Below are 16,725 nucleotides of genomic sequence, written 5' to 3' on the forward strand. Positions count from 1 at the left end.
TGATCGACCTGATCACAACGAGGAAGATACAACCAGGAAGATACAGAATCGGAATCAACCTGATCACAACCAGGAAGATACAGAATCGTGATCGACATGATCACAACCAGAAAGATACAGAATCGGGATCAACCTGATCACAACCAGGAATATACAGAATCGGGATCAACCTGATCACAACCAGGAAGATACAGAATCGGGATCAACCTGATCACAACCAGGAAGATGTAGCATCGTGATCGACCTGATTACAACCAGGAAGGTACAGCATCGTGATCCACCTGATTACAACCAGGACGATACAGAATCGTGATCCACCTGATCACAACCAGGAAGATACAGAATCGGAATCAGCCTGATCACAACCAGGACGATACAGCATCATGACCGACCTGATTACAGCCAGGAAGATATAGTATCGTGATCAATCTGATTACAACCAGGAGAATCCAGCATCGTGATAGACCTGATTACAACCAGGAAGATACAGCATAGTGATCGACCTGATCACAACGAGGAAGATACAGTATCGTGATCGACCTGATTACAACCAGAAATGTGCAACATCGTGATCGACCTGATCACAACGAAGAGGATACAGCATCGTGACCGACCTGATTACAAACAGGAAGATATAGCATCATGATCGACCTGATTACAACCAGGACGATATAGCATCGTGGTCAAGCTGATTACAACCAGGACGATACAGAATCGTGATCAGTCTGATTACAACCAGGAAGATACAACATGATGATCGACCTGATCACAACTAGGAAGATACAGTATCATGATCGACCTGATTACAACCAGGAAGATGTAGCATCGGGATCTACGTGATTACAACCAGGAAGATAAAGCTTCGTGACCAACCGAATTACAACCAGGAAGATACAGCATCGGGATCGGTCTGATTACAACCAGGACGATACAGCAGCATGATCGTCCTGATTACATCCAAAAAGGCACAGCATCGTGATCGAAGATACAGCATGGTGATAGACCTGATCACTGCCAGGAAGATACAGCATCGTGATCAAGCTGTTTACTACCAGGATGATACAGCATCATGATCGACCTGATTACAACCAGGAAGATACAGCATGGTGATCGACCTGATTACAACCAGGAAGATGTAGCATCGTGATCGACCTTATTACAACCATGAAGATACAGCATCGTGACCAACCCGAATTACCAGCAGGAAGATAAAGCAGCGTGATTGACTACAACCGGGAGAATACAGCATTCCGATTGATTTGACTACAACCAGGAAGATACAGCATCGCGATTATCCTGATTACAACCAGCAAGATACAGCATGGTGATTGACCTGATTACAACAAGGAAGATACAGCGTCGGGATCATTCTAATTACAACCAGGAAGATACAGGATTGGGACCAACCCAAATTACAGTCAGCAAGACACAGCATCGTGATCGACCTGATCACAACCAGAAAGATATAGCATCGTGATCGACCTGATTGCAACCAGGAAGATACAACATCGTCATCGACCTGATTATAACCTGGAAGATACAGCATGGTGATCAACCTGATTACAACCAGGAAGATACAGCGTCGGGATCATTCTAATTACAGCATGGTAATCGACCTGATCACAACCAGAAAGATGCGGCATCGTTATCGATCTGATCACAACCAGAAAGATGCAGCATCGTGATCAATCTGATTACAACCAGGAAGATACAGTATTGTGATTGCCCTGATCACAACCAGGAAGATACAGCATCGTGATCGACCTGATCATAACTAGGAAGATACAGCATTGTGATCGACCTGATTACAACCAGGAAGATACAGCATCGTGATCGACCTTATTACAACCAGGTCGACCACGGGCATCGTGGTCAGCTAGATCACAATCACATACAGCTCGTGATTGGCATGATTAAAACCACATACAGCATTGTGATCGGCTTGATCGCAAACAGGAAGATACAGCATCAAACAAATCAGATACGCCTAGTGAAACGTCTGTGTTCTCGTATTATGGCCTCTGATAATGTTTTTTGTGCTTTGTTGTGTTGCTATCATCTGTGATCTGGAAGCGATTGATCTTTGATGAAATCTCTAATAATGCATACATGATGTTGAATATTAAGAAGCATACTGGTTATAAGTTGCAAGTGTCAAGCAATTAAGATGATAAGGCTGCAAGTAAGTATGTACCGTTGAATTTATATCTGTACTGAGGAAATTCACATAATTATTATTTGACATTTATTCATGTATTTCTATATTTATTTATTTGCCATTTTACATCGTATTCAAGGATTAATATTTTACTTTGAGGTTTACGGAAGGAACCTACGGATGCAAACAGTCCAGGCAGCTGAAAACAGCAACAGGTGGGATCTGGTCACTTTGTCGTTCTATAGATACCTTGTAAATCGGAGCAATGTGCGTGCTGCACCATATGTATGTTGGTCAGTCAGCATCGGATTAAGTTATGTGGGTTAATTATGTTCTCTTTGGAAATTTGGTTCATAGATTATATTTGTGAATTAATAACTTGATGCCATGGTTTAGATTAAAGACGTATGTGTGGTCCCTTTATTTCTGGCATTCCCCATGTTTGTATATGGGTTACAGTTACACACATTTATGAACAACAAAAATAATCCCCAGACACATGTCGAAATTTTAGTCATTTTGTTGGTTAGAGATACGCTTAATTTTCTCATGATATTAATAATTATTAACATTATTAACAATTATGTTGACTACAGGAATTTTATTGAAAATTACATTTTGCTTAGCAGATGACTCTTAACAATACATAAATTCTGAATCGTCAACTTAATTCATTTAAAAACTTATATGTTTACATATTTGTCTGCTTGAACGACTTTCATCTTAAGGAATTATGTACTTACTTACGGATCAGTAATGGCGGCATTTATATATCTGATAGCCCCTGTTTGGTTGCTTGTAAATTATCTATATCAATCAGAGTCGCTAAGTGTCTTCTCCCTGCATGGGCCCATTCACTGGATGTTTCAATTCTCTAAAAAGTTGTCCAGCTATACATGCACGTGGATAATGTTGTAATTTTCATGTGGGCTTGGGTGTATATTACTGTCGATAGGTGTATAATTGTGGAGTTTTATGCTCAGTTAAGACAGCTATATACACTTTGTGAGAGAAGACGCCAGACAAAAGAGCTGACATGTTGAGAAGAGCTAATAACTTTGATAATGTAACAAGGAGAACGCCCTGGGCTTGCTTTCTCTGTTCAGTTTGGACGCTTTTGTCTGTGGTTTTTAAATAAATATTACTATTACACGCCTTGAGGGTCTCGGCATTGAACAAGGAAATGTGTGCTGCACTTGTTTGTTGGCTGGGGTGGGGGTTGGATTCCATTTATGGGTAAGATCGAATGTCAGGCCAACTTGGGTGACCCCAACTCGCTTCACACAGGCCTCTGACAAAAGCAGAAGAAAGTAGTTTCTGGTCGAGTCACAGAGAGGTGGGGTGGCGAAATGACTCCGGGTCGCTAGAATCTTACGGTTAAATACTATAGCACACCGGGAACAAAGACCGTGGTAGAAATTACAGTTTTATGGAGTACGGAGTTGAAAAGGCTTGGTGGAGGTCTTGTCGCGCGACTCTCTAACACTTCGACATAGCAAGCATACAGATGATATGTTCTGTCGTGAAAAACAGGGTATCTTACACATTCTAGCAGACGAGCCCCAGTCTGTTAAACCAACTGAATGCACAACCTTTTTTCTCTTCTTTACTGATGGGTGTATATAGCGGAAACATATAGGTCATAGGTCACGCTGGAGTTCACTACTACGCACACGCCATCTATAGCGCATTTCATTCCCAAGGGTTGTTTATGCAACAATCAACGAAGATGAAAAGAAAATAAGTTAGTTCAACCCGGTTCAACTAAATTTAAAAGAATACATATATAAAAAAGTCTGATGTTGATTAGATCTTTGTTTTAATAAGTCGTGTATTCGCGTGGTGAAGGAGAACTTTTGTGTGTAGCAACGTACTGAACCGCAAAAAGACAGCATGTCACAGTTTTTAAAAAAGAATATCGCCCTCACGAAAGTCTGACATTTAAGAGTAACCTTTAGAATGATCATCTGAATTTACATTAGTATAGGGCTGAACCGATTTACATCTCCACACCATGGCCAATGATGGTTTTTACTTTAGTGGTCTTACATGAATAGATACCATTTGTAGTCAGATCAGATGTTTTCTGCCAATGCAACAACGCAACACGACGTCAGAAGAATTACTTTCTACTGAATAATATTTCGTGCAGACCTTTCACAGTAAAGGTCGTAAACGCTGAGGGGAGGCCAATGGAGAGAGGTATATGGAGCCTGTTTTCTCTGGAGCAGTCATAATTCATTTTTCCCGCTTTGTACGTGGGAGGGACAAAGCCTGAGAACACACCATTTCCTTTATCAAATGAAATTAGGAATGTACAAACGAAGTAATTTAGCCCAGTCACAAATTCCCAAGCCAAGCGATTGGAAAATTGAGAAAAGCTGATAAAGTTGGAGGGGATTGAAGCGATTTCAGGAGCAGCGCGGGACAACCAAATCTCCCCATACATCTCTATATTGCAGACGGGTGACATGACAGAACCGCTGAAAGACATTTTAACTTGGACGAACTTTTTCGCACACACAAAAAAGATTCTTGTCTATGGAATTTGTTAGGTGAAATTTCTCTTCTTTCTTGATAGCTCTGGCTAAACATTCTGCTCCACGAATTACCAATTACCTCCGTTTCTCAAACACATGCCTTGGTTTGTTATTTTCTGCCATAATCTACTCGAATTTTCTCCACAATGGCTTTCGGTGAAAAGAGAAAAAAATGGTTTGAATTCGGCATGATTCATGTCTGCGCATGGAGGGCTAGTAGCGAGGATTGGGCGAGGTCCTCGGCTATATTACAGACGTGATTGATTCCCTCGTGCCATTGACGATTTGTCGGTTTTGTCTGATAACGACGTAACCAGAGGGGAAACTGTAGCCAGATTGGAAAAGTTAGCGAGGCCAAGATCAAAGGTCGCCAACCCATTCAGAAATTTATATAGGAAAAATAATTTCTTTCTTTATCTTGACGTAATAACTGTGGAGTGGGTTCGAACCGCATGGTGCCGCGACACACTAACCCCCCATCTGTCACGTTAATGGACTTCTCGCGGCCCTTACATGTTAAACCATATCGCTTCACATTTCAAACTTTGTACTTCCTCGTCTTCATAAAACACATCACTGGTGTTCTTTTCGTCTGGACGGCTTTAAACTGACATAAAGTACGTTGTCTTTCATCGGACGTTCTCTTTTTCAGCGCTATTTGAATTATGATGTGATGGTGATAAAAACTTGATGTGACAGCCTTGGAGTTTATCTCCCCTAGCGTTTGCACTCTTCAGTAAATTTTCTTGTATTTTGTTTGATAACAACCTAACAACCACACTGGGATCCCTCGTCCTTGAATGCTAAACCAACTGTCATAATAGAATTTGAACATTCATATCTTTTGGTCTACTGACCAGTAAAGGTACATCCAGTTGGACTTCCATTCTCGCCTGACTAAACGCTTCTAAAGGCTATATAATAGGGCCTATATAAAGGAAAAGAAGTGTAAATTATCACCAGTATTAAACAAGCTTCGTGCATGTTTTCCAACATGATGAATGCTGCCAAATACGACCAGTTAAATTTTGGTTAGCCAGTACTGGTTCTTCCACAATCGGATTCGCTTCTCTGGAATATCGGATCTCAGCGCTGAGTGCTATTAACTATACGCAACATAACAAGCTATCCAATGCAATGTAACTATACATGTCTCGTCTTCTTCCTGGCCTTTGTTCCGTACAGTGTGAGTAGAGTGATAAAAAGCCTTTCTATTTCAAAATGTTTTCTTTTCCTATATAATCTATTCCCTTCATATTTACTTTTTTGACTGAGCGCTTTTCCATAAATTGGTCGTTGTCTTGTGGAAAATAGTGTTTTATTCCATATTTGGTTCCGTGACAGGCACTTTGAAGAGGATCTGCGGAGATCAAAATCCGCCATCTTAAAGTTGCGACCAACACAGTAGTATTACCGTCAGAAATATGAATACAAAACAAGTGGATATGAGAAAGGCGTCCGATGCAGTTTAACCACTGACAATCGGGGCTTAGGAAACGTATGATTCATGGCATGTTTATATGTTAGCAATAACCTGGCGGTCCCAAGGCAGCAAAAGTCACATATAGAACCTGAATGATTCATGTTTGGTGGCCCGAGTGGAACCCAAGCTTTTATCAAACTTGATCCGCTAACATGAGGAATATGGGAAAGATGACAGGTATACGGGGAGCTATAACACAACCTAAACACGCCGATTGGATTAAGGCCGCTGTATAAGAGACATTTGGCCTAGCCTGGTCAGGCTAAATTAAGAGGGCGCAATTTCTATCTAACCAATTCTCTATCCTCCGCTCTCCCAATTTCACATAATAAGATTGGGAGCCGGTAGAGTTGTCAACCCCGCGCCCTGCCTCGGAGAAAAGGTCGGTAAATTGTGGAGAGTGTTAAAAGTTGGGCCACGAAAGGTCGAGGCAATGTTGGGAGTGTGAAGACTTAGGCCCATTTCGGTTTATTTGTGTTGGTAGTGAGGCCAAGCCACGTGTGCTATCGGCCCGCCATCACAGTGGTACCCCCTAATTGCCTCTTGTAACACCCAGTCACTTGGGCCGCGATCTTTGCTCCCTCACTAACCCCGAGTAAAGAAACACGGTCGGAACACTTCTTTATGTCAGATGTTCTTTTTCCCGCGGAATGTCGACTATGTTCATTTGTTAGACGGCGGAAGGCTGAAAATATATATTACAGGCGTGGGGATTAGTCTGTATTTACCGCTTCATTACCAACTTCTGATTTTAATCTTCTCTTACAGATAGTATTTAGCATAACGACAAGTTCTCCAAGTCGCTGTAGCTTGCTTGGATCGCAAACATCCGCCAGCCATGAAGGTCACCAATGAACCTAAAACGCGAACAACCATGAGAGTTTTATTAGAGATAATGGAACATCATCTTGCTCTTTTATCGCGATATACATCCGAGCAAGGCATGCGGCGTTTTTTCCTCTCCCAAAAGCTCTGACTTCATTGAAAGTCAAAGAACGAGCGACTCTGAGCATTACACGGCCTTGCTAAGATAAACCGAGCCAAAGGGAAGATCAAAGTGCTGCTGGTAGTAAGCTTTGGCAATATGGCAACTGTATAGAGCTCGTTCATATTACCTCTCATTTATCATTCATAAGGCATTTTTACCCGTTTGCCTCCAGCCCTTTTGACAGTTCACGGCCCAGGGTGAAAGTGGCAGTGACACGATATCCCGATAAGTTAAGCGACATTTTCGCTTGGCTGATTATCTAATATTCTTCAGTAAAGTCTATACCTTCAGCAGAACACAGGCTGCCGTGTATTGATTAGGCGGCTTGCATCAGACACACGAAACGGGGGCCAGATAACGTCACTGCGAACACTGGTAGGGATCTAACGAGCGGCAGGAAACACGACTTGATAAGCAGTTACATCAACCCCGGACCGCACCCACTCAGCCAACAAATGGCCTTTCCCACCAGAGACGACTCTTCGTCCCGCCCCTCAACTCCCTCCTCTTTCCTCTAAACAAACACGCGAGGGCTCCATGAAGATCAGCCCTTTCGGTGCCTACCGTGATGTGCTTACACCGACATATCTGTTCAGGGAATCAACATGGATGTGAAAAGGCAGGCCATTTTTATTCACTAATAATACATCGGTCAATTAACAACGCAAGGATATATAAGCTTCCAGGGTTTTTTTCTTTTTGTTTTGTTTGGACATTAGCAGCATCATTTGAATTAATTATAGTGGATATGCTGAATCAGCCAGAGTGCATCCCTTTATTAAGTCCGCAAAATACAATTATAGCCCAAAAATTTATTCATTCCTTTCACTTAATATATTATAGATAAATGTATATAGCTACTAAAAAGACGCAATGACGTAAACGTAGTTACAATTGCAAACAAAGAGAAATATCTATGAAAGGTTGGCGTTTGGATGACTACTGTGCATGTCTTTTAGTCTGAAGTTTATCACCATACACGTCCAATACTGATTCCTACGATTTATGATAATTTGTCATTCAAAATGTTTGCATTGTGTTCCTAAGCAGACGAACGCGTGCGTCAGACCTGACGCGATATCGGAGTTATAACAGAATCTCGTGGCCCTAAAACTGTGGTTTAAAGGCTTTCTAACGGTGTAAGAGAAGACGATCAAAGGTGGAAAGAGACGTGATCGGCAATTGTTTGGCTGTAAAAAAACAGGCGACCGTTTCTAAACGACCGTGGCATCTTCCGCTAATAAGAGGCCATAAGCCTTTTGCTATGGTCACATACGAGGAAACCCTTGGAGAGTTTTCTGTCATTTATTCGCTTGGGTGTATTCTTTTACAGAAATTGCTTTCCGCAAATCCAATTCCCAGATCCGACCCAACTCGGCTCCCGCTATTATGAATATGGTATTGCTGGCATACCTAACCAGGCATAATGCTTCAACTTGTCCACGATGAAGCACTGATCCAAAATTGTACCCTTAAAGTTCTCGTTATGGCAGAACGGAGAGAGTTGACGGGCTCTTCACCCCCTCATCCCTCGACACCGCGGGCACATTGTGCGGGCTAACAAGAGTGACACACGTCTCCACAACGTGGCTAACCATTACGATACAATATCATAACTACATGACCGGATATGAAACGACTCGAGCAACTTTACATAAGAATATCTTTCACGACAGTTTGTCATCTCCAATTGCTTTTAACTACAGCACGGCAGACCGCTTTACACCACAGAGAAATCAGTGAGAATGGTGCGGTTTATCGCCTGGTGCTCCCTCACAAAGGAGAAAATGAAATCTCATCTTCATTTCTTGCCGCTGAACCGGGATAAGAGCCTCAAGTGTTGTGGGGTGGGAGGTGATGGGGGCGACTGGAGAGCGAATGAAAACGGCGGAAGCACTTTTGGTGAAAGCAATAGAGTAATGTTATGAGATATGAAGAATAAGGACCTGGATTTCGGTGTGGAGAGTGTAACATCAATTCTCAGAAAAAGACTCAACTCTTCCTAAACACACCTCTCAAGAGGCTGTCATCGACTCTCTCAGGACGGTTTTACGTTGGCCAAACACTCAAAACTCTCTGTGCGCATGTCATCCTAACACAATTTCCGGCAGCAACAGAAAGCGCAAAATTGCATTACCTCCGAAAATTATACAAATGCACTCTTACATACTTTTAATTCATGATAATCAAACATGCTGATATATGTTACCAATTTAGAAATTTAATTTTTTTAGTTGGATGATTAATCATATTTTCTACACATTAAAGTCGAACGTTTCATGTGTTACATAAAGAGCACACCTTGATTGCAGCCTGTACTAAACTCACGGTAAATTATCTGTGACAAATTTCATAACTAAAACCTTGGCTGCTTGTGTTATCTTTACAATTAATTTTAAAATGCATGTATCAAAGAAAACGTTTTAGTCTTCAGTTTCTCTCCTGTGACTATCTGCATGCATACCTGCATGGTAAATGAGATAACGCTAAGCACTTTTGTAAACTGGCATGAACTGGCAGAATTCCAAAACAAAAGACCACCAATACCAATGCAAATCTAACTAATCATGTACACTGCAGACGGCAGCTGACGTATTTATGCCAGAAATTGCATTCTGTTTCCTTTTTGTCCCCACGGGTAAATGGCGGAAATGAGGAAAAATAAAATTCGCCATCGAAAATGGCCCCGTCCGTGTTAAAAACCCATAGTAATACAGAAAATAGGACCAGAATGAAAAAGCTGAGGGTTTTATCACAGATGGTATGCAGGAAATCATATCATTCGAATGCCTAAAGTCGTGACCACCTTACAATTCGTTTAGAGCAGGACGTAATAGCTGTACATTAGGGGTAGCAAATGCGGTTTTCCTCCAGGTCATAGGAAATAATTGCCCGAAAAAGACTGTTCATACCGCTACAGATAATTCGTGACAAGGTGCTTACAGAAATCCGTGCCCCTTCCAATGGAAGATTGCTTTTGCTGACAATAGGCGGTCTGGTCCAGGCGGAGTAGAGTCATATTAAGGTGCAGAACCCACACTATTCTAATGGCAAATGTTACAACCTTAATGTGTAAAACCTAATTTGGGACCACATACAGGTGACACGGGCTAGACCTCGAGGTGATTTCGCCAATGTTTAATACATAAGGAGGTGGCGAGTTCCGGTGAACTAATGTAGCAGCCATTTTCCCAGCCTAGAAGAAATTGCTTTTTGGAAATGAAGTCTGAAGTGAAAACTCTGGTTTTTCTGGTAATCTGTGCAGTGGAGTTGTAAACGCCAGCTCTCTCTTGCCTCCTATACCCGCTGCAGCTTGGCTTGGCTGTGTCATCTGACCACGCCGAACAATTTCTCTGATAAAATAATGCCATTAGGATATGGACGTGAAGGGGAGAGAGGGTGTCGGGCTCTCGCACCTCCAATTAGAAGCTAATCAGTTGTAGCTGTCAGAATTAAATTTGTAAATGCTCCACGGCAGATCTACTGGCCATCTAATGGAGTTGGGACATGACCAATTATGTTATAGGCTTTAGCAGCCGTAAAAGTAAGCCCTGTTTAATCAGACTAATTGTGAGGCCAATTAACGGTCGGTGGCTAAACTTCCAATAGAGATAACACAAGCTGAGCATAACGGGACTCTGTATAGGGCGATAATAAAGTGATACCACATAGTCTCTATACGTCAGTTTGCCACCGAATGTTTACATGCTGGCTTTATGCTTGTTTGTTGATCAATTCCTGCTCTCTTCATATTGAATATCAAGCTCTTGAACTCTAAAGAAATAACAAGAGCGCGGTTGGACGGGCATCGGTCTGAACGCCGTCTTGCCGTGAATGGCCAAGCCGGTGTAAATATATACGGTCGCCATTTCCGACCTGTTATCGTGACAGAGGTGACCAGTTTCTCTCTCAGCGAATGGATGACCTGCATGGCCACCTCGGCTGTAGCTATGATAAATTAATTTTGTATTTTACATTAGAGTCTGTCAGCCGAGAAAATAAGTGACCAAATGCCGTCTCTGTGAGGTGTTAGCCGTTTTGGCCTTTTGCTTGACCCTTCAATTAAATCCCTGGCCAGAAGAAGATCACCGATGACCACGAAGTGGACGGCTGGGTGGATAGCGAATGACGCATGGACAGAGTAAACAGACAAACCGCACGAACAGCACGTGGATTTAGTCGCTTTTCCTGTTTTTCTAATCATTCACACCGCTTGAAAAAAGCCTTTAAATAATCATTTGATGGCATGGTCCTTTTTAGCCATCCAATCGACCGCGCATTTTCGGCCCTTTAATCCAGCATGGGAGATTTGAAGCCGGTTCTTTATTTAATACTCGAAAGTCCATCTGTAGCACGACCTGCGCATTAAACAATGGAATTATTTTCGTCTCTGTCATTTCGCCGCCATTATAATTTCTTCATCTCCAGACCGTTTGGAAAGCAAGGGTGCTAATCCTGGAAATAAAAAAAGCCAAACGAGTTCTCTCATTCTACACCTTGTTCCAAAAGACGCTAGATTGGTGAGCAACCGTCCCCAGTACAACTGTAAAATCAATATCTTATACTTTTCTCATTCCATTTTTAATATTTCTGGATTACGGGCAGCAAGAGAACAGGATAGTGCGATTTATGGGACTGTGGCAAAAGTCAAACCCATTCTATGAGAGTCCTAAATGGCATTGCAGGGACTTCCGTTTCCGCCGTCCACAGTTATAACGGGGCATGTAGGGACTTTCCTTAGAACATAAGGCCGATTTACGGTATCAGTTGAGTTTATAGGCGTGTAGATGCACATAGTGAAGGCGGGGAGATGTTTTTATTCGATTGATCTGTTATTCGTCAAGTAATCTTCTAGGAAAGGTCTTTGGGGACTGCATGTTTGAATTTTAAACTGGCTTTCATGTTTCAAACATCTTCTCTGTACATCATTGAAAACCAATCTCTTTTACATGTTACCAGCTTCATTTACTCTTTATATATTATTTCCTATATATTCTTATATATAAGCTGGTGTTTTCAGTTGTACTGAAAGTGGGTCTTGCGATTATCGACATGGATCACCCCTTCATGGTTTGCGTGTGGCATACGAAATGTCGGATTTGACGCTTAGATTCACGCTGCTTTATGCCACCTAGTTAACACTCTAATTTATAGAAGTATGAGTAATTCGTCATATACACAGGCCTGATATTGTGCTGAATTTTTGGGATATATATCAGGGCCTAAATGTGGAAATGTGTACGAGTTTGCTCCAAAAGACTCTTCCGGTAATCAAAGTAATGGTCGTACCATGATATTTCCGTTCTTAAATATTTTGGGAGTACATTGCAATTCTCTACGGTGTTTTGCGGCAAATAACACGGAAACAGTACTCAGCTAATATCAAACCTACAATAGCATGTATATTTGTAGTTTAGAAAACTGAAAAAAGATTAAGGTGGTCAATGTTTTGCCTATATATCACACTGAACAAACATTGATTCTTGCAAACCTAGGCCTAAACATTTGTTTGCTAGAAATACATGCTTGAAGATTATCCTCTGCAAGAAGTTTTCTAACATCAGTTCGCGCTTTCCTTTGGTGTAAGTGGCAAGGGAGCCATAGTGGCTGCTCCCGGAAGTAGACTAGGGCCTACGCTTTACAAGATTAAAAACTTAGAACAGTTCCATTAATATGGAAAAAATAGCTTACTTCTCTTGCCAGGGACTCGTCCTTAAATACGTACAGCACAGTCCAGGAGTGGTAGGCATTACACCCTTTTCATTATTGCATTTGGTTCTAGATATGTTTTATTACATTTCTTTTTCTTTCTTTCCCTAAAGGCAACAAAAAGGTTAAAAATCAGACTTGTGGCAGAAATATATTGACATTATAAGTGACAGGCGCAGTTTATTATGAATCCTAATTGTAAGAGAAGAGCCAGGCTCTGACATGGCGCTTCTCACGTTGCATGCTATTACGGTAACACGAAATCCCCAGTTATAGAAATTCAGCCTTAACTCTAGTCTTTGGAGATCTAATTTTGCGCCAATTTTGAGCCAGCAATCTGAACGTTCAATTCGTCGACCAGTCAAAGAAGAAATGGGTGAAGGGTGCCTATTACTGTCCTGGGATATGTCATATTCCTATTGATTTTTCACTCCATTTGAGGGAAAAAAGGAAACGCAAAGTGGCACAGATGAGTGGGCAAGCCCTCTTTTGCGGTCATCCCTTCACTTGTTATCAACTTCCGACCCTCATGCAACAGACTGGTGTTGACAGAACTCCTGGAATTACTATATCTTCACTCCTTTTTCTAGGCGTAGAAATGATACTTTACACCTCCGTTGAGTTTGACGCAAACAGTTGGATTGTCAAAGCAGAGGTTTGCGGGTTACGAGGCCCGTGGGCTTGACACGACGCAGCATTTGTGACATTTACCATTTGCTTCGTTTTTATCGTATCCGAGTAAGAGTGCGAGTCAGTTTAGATGTATATATGTATATACACAAGTACATACAAAACAAGGTCACGTGGCACGGTGACCTTGTATTTCGTCAGTGTATATCTGATACGCGGAGGGCCACGGGGCGCATGTCACAGATCTGATAGCTTAGTTCCCCGGATACTTATACCTGGTCAACACGCCTGAATATGATTCACTCATAAATGTAGTTTCAAATAAGAACGAAAGAACGCAGTTCTATTTCAAGTGTAAATCAAGACAAATTCAGAAATTATATGATCAAAATTTATAATGAGAGTTTTTAACTTACTTCTCTTTCAAATGTGGCGTTTCTCAAAGCTAAGGGTCTTTCCAAACAAGACATTTATTATTTTCACTTGACAAATGGACGACAACAATACGGCAAAACTACAGATGAATAAAGGCAAACTGTGTCGTACACATAACGCTGTAACAGGGAACGGAACAAGCTATCTTACGTTCATGTTGCACGTAAAACTTTGTACCACTGAATAAGTTATCTCACGTTCTTGTTGACCACAAAACTGCACATGGGCACTTACCGAATTATCTCACGTTCGTGTTGAGCATAAAACGTTGTACTGTAACTGATCAGGTGCTGCACATAAAACGATGTACCAGGATATTATCCACGGTATCTGATGTTCGTGCTGTACACAGAACGCTGTACCAGGATGTTAACCACGGTATCTCACGTTCTTGCTGCACACAGAACGCTCTACCAAGATATTATCCACAGTATCTGATGTTCGTGTAGCACACAGAACGCTGTACCACGATGTTAAGCACGGTATCTCACGTTCTTGCTGCACACAGAACGCTGTACCAGAACACTGACCATATGTTAAAACGTGACAAAATAATAAATGTAGAGGTACACCTGGTAAGTTGTCTTGTTTAAACCAATGTATGGACAACGTAGAAAGGTAGACTTTGTCTTTGATTATAGCATTAGTTTGGAACAAAACACCTTAGCCCAAATGATTCTGATTGCCCTAAAAGTAATTCTTGTGTTAGCACTAATATATAAGCCATATTTACAAACATGTGCCTGTATCAGAAACAACACTATATATATCTAGATACTAAATGACGAAATACAACTGACAAAGGGTCTGTCACGAGATTTTTTCTGCTTTCATATCAACTTATTTGTAGTTTCCAGAGATAATTAAGGCCTTGTGCTTATGACATTGTTGGATACGCACTAGCATAAAACTCGGTTTAATTGTTAATTTTCTTATTTCGCACAGCAACAAAATCTTGTTAAATGCCTATACACATCGCAAGACGTATACATTTAAATAAACTCTCCTCCACGAAGATAATATTCGTGGCATCGTCAACCACCTAGAGCGCCTGTGGAATATTTACAAACAGAAAATTTTCTTGGAAATCATCTTCTCATAATACAGTGGAATTCAACCTGGGTGCACACAGACAAAACTACCGTATAATCACAATCTATATATCACACGACCTACTGAGTAAACAGCTTACTTCAAATATTCCTGGACATATATAATTTGTAGGCCTATCTGTTAAGAAGGTCTGGAATATATTTTTACTCAATATAGATTATCTATATTTTCTTTTTTTAATATTAATTTGCCGACTGTTTCTGGGAAATGAACTGTGTGGTTTTACGTATTCAACCTATATAGTTAGGATAATATTTTATAAATATGAACGCTAATAAAACAAACACTGTCATAAAAAATGTCCAATGAAACTCTAGAAATATACATATATATTACAACTATATATATAAAATATATTAAAACTATAAACATACAGTGATGCTGTCATATAAGCAATACATAACATCAGTATGTAAATCGAATGCATATACCCTTTTCTACATCTTCATTTTGTTCTTGTCGTCATATAAATTTGACATTAAACAGTCAACTATTCATATTTCCACGCACTGATATACCTTAATAATCAACGATGTAATTTAGCCGTGAAACTATTTTATGAATTATATCCATGTAGTAGGCCCCTACGTTGGAAAGTCTGCCAGCAACCTGCGGATGGTCGTGGGTCGTATTGCTGACCGCCGTCGTATAAGTGAAATATTTTTGAGACGGCGTCAATGGACCAACAAAAATAGTTACTCATTGAAACGAAGAATCACTAACGATCAAACGTTTGTTCGCTAAAGTACCTACGGTGTAGAAGTTCACTTAATTATCTGGGGTATAAAGGCTCACTTAATCATATGTGGTATAAAAATCATTAAATTATATCTGGTATAAAAGCTAAAATAATTACTTGTTTCATAACAGTTCATTTAATTATTTGTGGTATAAAAGTTCACTTAATTATCTGTGATATATGACTTCACTAAATAACCTGTGGTATAAAAGTTCACTTAATTATTAGTAGTATAAAGGCTCACTTAACTATCTGTGGTATAAAAATCGCTAAGCTATATGTGGTATAAAAGTTTTCTTAATTATCTGTTAGATAAACGTTCACTTACTCATCTCAGGTATAAAGACTCACTTATTTATATGTGGTATAAAAGTCACTATATTATATGTGGTTTAAGATCTCAAATAATTGTTTGCTTTGTAACAGTTCATTTAATTATATGTGGCCCAAAAAGCGCACTGAAGTGTCTGTTTCATAAAATCTCACTTAATTATCTGTAGTATAAAACCTCACTTAATTATCTGTACAGATCGATGACAGGTCTCAACTGAGGTGAATTCATTGCCACCTGCTATGGCCTCACTTATATATACAAATGTTACAAAATTAACTCTTAATATTAGCGTTTTCTATTTTGGTGCATGTCTGTTGCGTAACCATGACACTCGTGTACGATGTCACACACACAGCGATAACTAGATTAAACCCTACAGAGCCTCGGCGTATTGCAGCTGACAAGTGACACATCAAGGAATTATCTACAGATTACACACTGTAATTATCAAATATTAATATGTCTGTGCATTTTTTTGTATGCGATTAACTGCGCATAATATACCGACTACAGGGGAGTGGATGCATATACATAGACCCGCAGATGCAATCTGTTCTGACAGATTTTGACATGTATATGCGATAAAGGGGGTATAA

Source organism: Liolophura sinensis, chromosome 8, assembly GCF_032854445.1.
Source record: "Liolophura sinensis isolate JHLJ2023 chromosome 8, CUHK_Ljap_v2, whole genome shotgun sequence".
In the NCBI taxonomy this organism is placed as follows: Eukaryota; Metazoa; Mollusca; class Polyplacophora; order Chitonida; family Chitonidae; genus Liolophura; species Liolophura sinensis.